The sequence below is a fragment of the Nelumbo lutea genome, chromosome 1 (assembly GCF_056320005.1).
Source record: "Nelumbo lutea isolate HS-2025 chromosome 1, American lotus-T2T, whole genome shotgun sequence".
Classification (NCBI taxonomy): domain Eukaryota; kingdom Viridiplantae; phylum Streptophyta; class Magnoliopsida; order Proteales; family Nelumbonaceae; genus Nelumbo; species Nelumbo lutea.
The window spans coordinates 89,784,976-89,793,129 of record NC_142684.1 but is presented as its reverse complement, the minus strand read 5'-3'; the positions used below and the strand labels follow the sequence as shown (position 1 = coordinate 89,793,129).

The 8,154-nt window shown below is 35.6% G+C and overlaps 1 long non-coding RNA gene across 2 annotated transcripts; it reads left to right on the top strand.

Moving 5' to 3' along the window:
• Positions 1-6,817: 6,817 nt before the first annotated feature.
• On the top strand, positions 6,818-8,154 carry LOC148876041 (uncharacterized). Of its 2 annotated transcripts, none has more exons than XR_016108279.1 (2): positions 6,818-7,210; positions 7,715-8,154. It is a non-coding gene; the product is annotated as an uncharacterized LOC148876041 (long non-coding RNA). The 2 variants fall into 2 exon arrangements; XR_016108254.1 differs by having other exon boundaries at positions 6,818-7,413.

Genomic DNA, 8,154 nt, shown 5'->3' with positions numbered 1-8,154 from the left:
GAGCTGCGAGGCAGGGGTAATTAGTCTTTCTCTCCTATCCGGAGGTGAGGCCTGGCTCTTGGAGGGGTTCTGAAGTTGGGAGGCTTTCCCTCGGTGAAGGCGTCCACCCTGAGGGGAGGGCTTGATCGGCTTCGGAGCATGGTGCCGAGGTGGGAGCTGTGGTTGGTTCAGAGGTAGTTGGGGGAACTGCTGTTGATAGTGACACTAAAAAATGTGGTGCAGTACTTGCTGCTGATGGAATTGATGTTGCTGGAACTGTTGCATTTGGGCTTGCATTGCCTGCATGCACTGCATCATGTCATCAAGCTGGTTCTGGATGGTCGCCAGAGGGACAACGGTTGGTTCGGCAAAAGTTGTCTCGATAGGGGGGGGGGGGGGAAGGGGAACATTAACAGGTGCCGCTGCACTCGGTGCATTGAGGCTATGGATTCCATCCATTGAGAGGGGGACGGTGAACTGTCCGATGCATACAGCGACGGGCTGAGGGTGTTCCCCTACAACATTCAAGTCGGCGTTGTGCCTATTGCTGTTGGAGGAAGCCATGGAAGCTAAGGTTTCTTTGAGAGAGAGGGAGAGAGTTAAAGGTTAGGGGAGGCTTTTTGAAGTCTTCTCACAGACGGCGCCAAATGATGATGTGCAATCCGGTCGGTCGTAGCTGTCGGTTGCTTCGCCTCTGATGGAATTGGAGGTGCCTGAAACAAGGGAGAAATTGGAGACTTCCGGGGAAGAACCCGGTTGGAACACTCCGAAGCTCAAGTTAGTGCTCTTGAGAAGGCAAGGGGAATGAAGGACTTCAAGACCAGAAAGCACAAGAATCACATACTTCCTTCTTTGGGGGAAGGGGGCCTTTTATAATCAGCACCCCGGTACACTCACTCCCATACCTCTGCCAGATTGGGCATCATCACCTTCGCCAGATCGGGTGTCATCATCTCTACCAGACGCCGATTCGGGTGTCATAACCTCTGCCAATTGCTAGTTTGGGTGTCATAACCTTTGCCAGTTGCCAGTTCGGGTGTCATAACCGCCACTGTCTTCCTAGTCAGGACCGTCTCTGCCACGTCTGAGATGGCGGTGGCAGGTGGCCGTTGGAGGGCGGTTGTCATGTGTCGGACCCCTAATCAGTCAGGCGCACCGCCTCTGTATACGGGCTTCCTGGGCGCCAGGTACGGTTGTTCAGTCAGGCGACTTGGAGCCGAAGTGGTGTGCGAGGTGAAGTCTTGAGTTCGGATAGAAGTGTGGCCCGAACTGCCCCGAGGTGGGTCAACTCGGGTTTTTTGCCCTTTGCGCTCCTTATAAGGCTCAGGACCTCTAAGGGGGAGCTAGGGTTCTTCCTTGGGGAGCTCGGGTCGTGGGTTCCTTTTTTGGGAGAACTCGGGACTCCTTTTCTTGGAGCTCGGGTTGTGGGCCCGCTGTCGTGCCAAGCTGGCGCTTCTGCCAGGTCACTCTCGATTGCTTTCATGTGTCGCATGACCAAAGGGTCGAGCCAAATCTCCCTCCATCACCATGGATTCCCCTATTGACCAAAGGTAATTGAACTGTGAGAGAGGGAAAAGGGCCCAAACTAAAATTCCCAATCCAATCCCAACACATGGTCCCAACAAGTCATTGCAGTTATGCATAGAGAACATCTCCTTTGCCCTACATGGTGAAGAATCTGACCGCTACAATGACTTGTTGGAATGTTGTTGGGACCGTGCATCATACATCCAGACTCCAAACTAAAACCCTTGATTGATGACTCTGTACTATGCATATAAGAACGATCTACAAAGATAAATCATTGTAATTGCTGAAAAATAAAAAGTTAAAAAAAGAAATGAAATAAAATTTGGACAACGACTAGAATTTATGCTATGAGATCCAATTGTGACCACGCAACCCCTAGGCTTGTAGTAATCTAGTCCCAACAGTCGTGCATTGGGACAAGGGGAGATGTCTCCGAATGCATGACCGTAAACTATGTTGGGATTGGTTGTTGGTTTCTGATCTAAACTCTGTAGCAACGTACGTGCCACTTGACCCTGGGTCTCACTTGATTACCTCAGCTCCCTCTAAACTTTATAATACCTTCGTACTTTTAAAATTAGGGTTTGACTTTGATGTGAAAAAGAAATGATACCAAAAAATCTTATAATTCATCAATTCACATTATAAAAGTAGTAATTCATAAGTTAAAATCAGCCCCTCCAAGGAGTAAGGACTTGGATCACCTGTCCACGAGAACTCCGCCTATATCTACCTACAAAACACTCTTCCGTGAATTGCAAATATCTCCCCCAACATAATATACTATGTAGAAGATTAGATGTTCTCCATGTGTGGTTGCAATATTATATGGGTAGACGTGAATAGAGTTTGTGTGAGTAGGAGATCCAAACTTATAAAGAAGCGCCCCACAATGTCCTGCAACACATCCCAGCCATGTATTGGGACATTGTGGGGCACCTCCTTGTGGGGAGCTGATGTGAATTCATAATTCATGAGTTATGATTAGTGAAAGCTTTTCCATATAGTTATGATTAGTGAAAGCTTTTCATATTAATTAGTTGAATTTTAGATATATCATAGTTAGGATAGATATTCAAAATTAATAAAAGGAACAATATGATTAAAAATAAACTGAAATACTTGTACAAAATGTGCACCTACAAAAATATTGAATTACAATAACAATTATTATTATTATTATTATTATTATTATTATTACTACTACTACTACCAAATTTTATATTCCATTTCTGTCTTAAATAAAAAGAATTTCTATTTTAACAAATATTTTTATTTAATATGATGATTATATAACATTAGAAATGTTCCAAAATGTTTTTAACAAAACTCTATACTTTTTTATCTTTTGTGTTCTATTTTTTTAAAATATTTATTATTCAATTATGACATTATGAATTTCTTTGAAAAGTTGGATCATTGACCCACCATTTAAATAAGAAAATAAAATTTCTTCCGGGTCAATTTTAAATTGTATATTTCATCTACATTATATACATAATTTTTACTTACCACACTTAATTTTTGTTTGACATAGTTAATACAATTTTTTTTTTATATATTCTTTTGATTACTTATACTTTTTTATTATTTCTTAAATATTTATTATTTAACTATTATATCATCGATTAATCCATTTGACCCAAACCGCTAACCCTAAAAAGAAAAATAGTTTGATTTCTAAGTTGACATTAAATTTTGTATTACATTTTTATTATTGATAAAATTATATCTTATGTATAATATTTATTTTTGTTCAATATAATGAATGTATAATATTATATATGTATCCAATATTTTATTTTTATAAATATATAACATTATATGTTATGTATAATATTTATTTTTGTGATTCTTTGTATTTTCTATTTTTAAAAATTTTATTATTTGACTATGACATCATTTCATTTTTAGGTTTCTTTTAATTTTGGCGTTTCATTTTCATCATTTGCAAAAATACTTCTTACATTTCACACTTATTTTTTTTTTCATTATAATGAATATACAATATTAATGACATACCTAGTTCTTTTTATTTTTTGTATTATATATTTTATTTATTTTAATTTTCTAATATTTAATTAAGGCGTTATTTATTAACAAATTTGACCCCAGATGGTTGAATTGCTTACCCACTAGGGTTGTTCACGGGTCGGGTTGGGTCGGTTTACAGAGGTTTTTCTAACCGACCCGACCTGGTCGGGTTACTTGAGATGGAAACCGAAACTGACCCAGTGTTAAGCAAAGCCAACTTGGTCAGTTTGGTTAGTTTGGGTCGGTTTTGGCTCTAAGTTCATCCATGCCCCCATGGCTCATGTGCTTGTGTGGTGGAAGTTTGGGTTGTCAGATATTTCAGTTTTCATGTAAAACTGAAATATCTTTATTTAACAGTTTTAAATATAAAATATATTTAAATTAAAATTGAAATATATATTTAAATAGATTAGGTCAATTTAATTTAAAATCAAAATATATATTTAAATAGATTATATTTAAATAGTTAAGTAGGAACTAAGTCAATTCGGTTTGGGTCGGTTTCAGTTTTCACACAAGAAAACCGAAACCGACCCAAACCGAATTGACTTAGTTCCTACTTAACTATTTAAATATAATCTATTTAAATATATATTTTGATTTTAAATTAAATTGACCTAATCTATTTAAATATATATTTCAATTTTAATGAAAACCGAAACCGACCCGAACCATCGGTTTATGAATTTGTACAATCCGAAACTGACTGGTGCTGATGAAAACCTGGCCAACTCGGGTTGGGTCAGTCCGGGTTGGTCGGTTTGGTTGAGTTGGGCCTTCTTATGAACAACCCTATTACCCACCATTGAGAGGGAAGAAAATGGTTTTGTTTTTGAATTATTTTTCAAAATATTTATTGTTATATTATTAAAAATACTGTTATGGATTTAATTACTACAATTTAATGATGAGAAAAATATATCTTAAATATAGGATTTAATAAAAAAATATAGGATTTAAGAAGAGAATATACCTTAGATATGAGATTTAATAAGAGATAATAGGAAAATAGTTTTACTTTCAATTGGTTTTAAATTTTACATTTCATTTCTATCATTAATAAAAATATTTCTTATTTATCATCAATGTTTTCAACTTGTTGTTTACCTGCCAGATTGAACCGTTCAAACCGTCACTCGACCTTGATTCTAGGTTTGGTTCTGTTGAAACTCCCCCTTTTAGTTAAAAATCATTTAACTTGGGTGACTCAACCATTGACCCATTTGACCCAATGACCAAGTCGCAGGTTGTGCACACTTAATTATGTACAAACTTTTGGAAGCCATAACTTTGCACTCCAATGTTCAATCATGTTTTTTTTTTTTGAGTAACTTTTCAAGATCTATACGTCCCAAGGGCATTATGTGTCTTGCCTTGCTTTTTTCACAAAAAAAAAAAAACCTTTTTTGGCCCCACATTGCAATTTTTAATATTTTTATAAATAAAAAAATTTAAAATAGAATTAAAAATATAAATAAATATAACATAATACATATATTATATGTAATATATGTAAAACATAATTATAATATTTATTGATAAAATATGTATTTTTACACACACACACATAGTGTTGACGTAGAGCGGTTTGACTCGTTTGACATTGACAATCGAATTAGTGACTTGTGACTTGAAGGCAAAAGCGGATCAACCTCCGGGTCTGTTTTTAAAATATTATTTATCATACTTATTATTGTTTATTATGTCAAATATACAATGTTAAAAATGTTCTTATTTTTTTTAAATTTCTATATTTTTTTTTCATTTTATTATTTAATTGTGACAACATGGATTGTCCCATTTGACCCAAATGGTTTAATTTCCTACCACCACCTAGATGAAAACGCTATTTTTTCAGGTAGATTTTAAAAGTATAAGTTTTTATGCTATTGAAATTATTAATTTATTTTGTATGTATTTAATTATAGAATTTAATGATGAGAAGAAACAAAGAAGCCTTAAATATATGATTCAATGAAGTTGAATGCAAACTAATACCTCAAATGTTGGATTTAATGAGAGATAATTGAATGCATTAAATAGTTTAGTATAATGAATATACAATATTAATGACATGCCCAATTCTTTTCTATTTTTTGTATTATATATTTTATTTATTATTTAATTACGACATTATTTATTATAAGATTTGACCCCAAATGGTTGAATTGCATACCCACCACCGAGAGGGAACAAAATGGTTTTGTTTTCAAAATATTTTTCAAAATATTTATTTTTATATTATTAAAATTAATGTTATGTATTTAATTAACTACGTTTAGTGATGAGAAAATATATCTTAAATATAGGATTTAATAAGAGAATATACCTTAGATATGAGATTTAATGAGAGATAATAGGAAATTAGTTTTACTTCTAATTGGTTTTAAATTTTACATTTCATTTCCATCATTAATAAAAACATTTCTTATTATCATAAATGTTTTCGGCTTGTTGTTGACCTAGTCAATTGAACCGTTCAAATTGTCACTCAGCCTTGATTTTAAGTTTGATTCTATTGAAGCTCCTCCTTTTAGTTAAAAACCGTTTAACTTGGTTCAACCATAGACCCGTTTGACCCAATAACTAAGTCGCAGGTTGTGCACTTAATTATGTGCAAACTTTTGGAAACCATAACTTTGCACTCCAATGTCCGATTGGGGTTATCTTTTTTTCTTTTTTTAATTTTGAGTAACTTTTCAAGATCTATACATCCCAAGGGCATTATGTACTTTTGCCTTGCTATTTTTGCGAAAAAAAAACCTTTTTGGCCCAAAATTGCAATTTTTATTATTTTATAAATAAAAAATAAAATGGAATTAAAAACATAAATAAATGTAACATAATACATATATTATATGTAATATATGTAAAACATAATTATATTATTTATAAATAAAATATGTATTTTTACACACACACACAGTGTTGACGCAGAGTGGTTTGACTCCTTTGACCTTGACAGTTGAATTGGTGACCTGTGACCTGAAGGCAAAAGCAGTTCAACCTCCAAGTTGGTTTTTTAAAACATTGTTTATCATATTTATTATTGTTTAATATGTTAAATATATTGATGTTAAAAACGTTTCCATTTTTTTAACTTCTATATATTTTTGAATTTTATTATTTAATTGGGGTAACATAGATTGTCCCATTTGACCCAAATGGTTTAATTTCTCACCACCACCTAGATGAAAACACAGATTTTTAAAGTAGAGATTGGCTTCAGTCCATGCAATCTGCGTCCAAGCAACGTTCGCGGGGATAAGCCTTCAGCCCCGTTAGTTACCACTACCATTAATTTGGGTTAAGCAAAACGCGAGTTTTGCTCCTCTCCTGTGACGAACCTTACGCTCTCTCTCCCCGTCCGCCTGGCGGCGACTGCACAACCATCACCGCCTAGACAGAAGTCGAACTCAAATGCAAGTTTTGCTCCTCTCTTGTCGTAGACAAACCTCACTCTCTCTCTCACTCTCTTCATCCGCCCGGTTGCGACTACACAACCATTACTGCCGATGACAAACAATCATCACCGGCGGCGAAATCAACCTCAGGAATTGACCGCAAGAGAAGACTTATGGAAGGGGGAATGCTGATTCTTAGTATATATTTTTTAGGTGTTTCAAGGCAGATCTGAATTGGAACTGAACCATTTCAGGAAGAAAAGGTAAATATGTTTTTCAGAGTGAAAACATGGAAAAGCAGATTCCTATATAAGCTTTTTTGCATGTGGTGAGAGGCAGACCCAAGACTTTTTGGAGTGTCGATGATCCTTAGATCTCATTAAGATTTAACCAGTTTATCTTATCGATCATCCCTACCCGACTGAATAGAAAACAGATGCCAATGGAGTCCGAAGGAGAGGCAGCGGTTTGTATTCGAACTGTTCCCCCTATCCACTTTTCTCTGAAATTCATTGGGTGCATAAGAATCTCAGTTTTCAAAGTCATGAGATTTCATTGTCTCACATTGTGCTTTACTTATCTGATGGAAATTTTAGTAGTTTAGCATAGATTGGTTTGTTCATTGTTCTTTATCCATCACTTTATTTGTTGTTTTGCGAAATACATATTCATTGCACAGAAATTCTGTCTTATTGTGCTCTTAATTAGTTTTGCGTTTCTTCCTTTCTTCCCCTGAGCTTTACCAATTATGTCATTTGATTGTTCAGCCAAAGAGTTCAAAGCACGACCAGGTCTGCCAGATCCGTGGTGACAACGTTGGCACCACTATGAGCGGTGAACTCTTCATTGCTTGCGATGGAAGAAGAGATGCAAAAAATACAATACCTGAGGTTGATCCCGCTGGTGATGATTGTTTGTCACCGGCAATGATGGTTGTGCAGTCATTGTCGGGTGGATGGGAAGAGAGAGCGTGAGGTTTGTTTGCGAGAGGAGAGGAGAAGAGAAAAACTCGCATTTGAGTTCGGCTTCAGTATAGGCAGTGATAGTTGTGTAGTCGTCGCCGGGTAGATGGCGAGAGAGAGCGTGAGTTTTGTCACAAGAGAGGAGAGGAGCAAAACTCGCATTTTATGTTATTGCAATTATTAATTTGTTATGTATGTATTTAATTTTAGAATTTAATGATTAGAAGAAAAAAAGAAGTATTAAA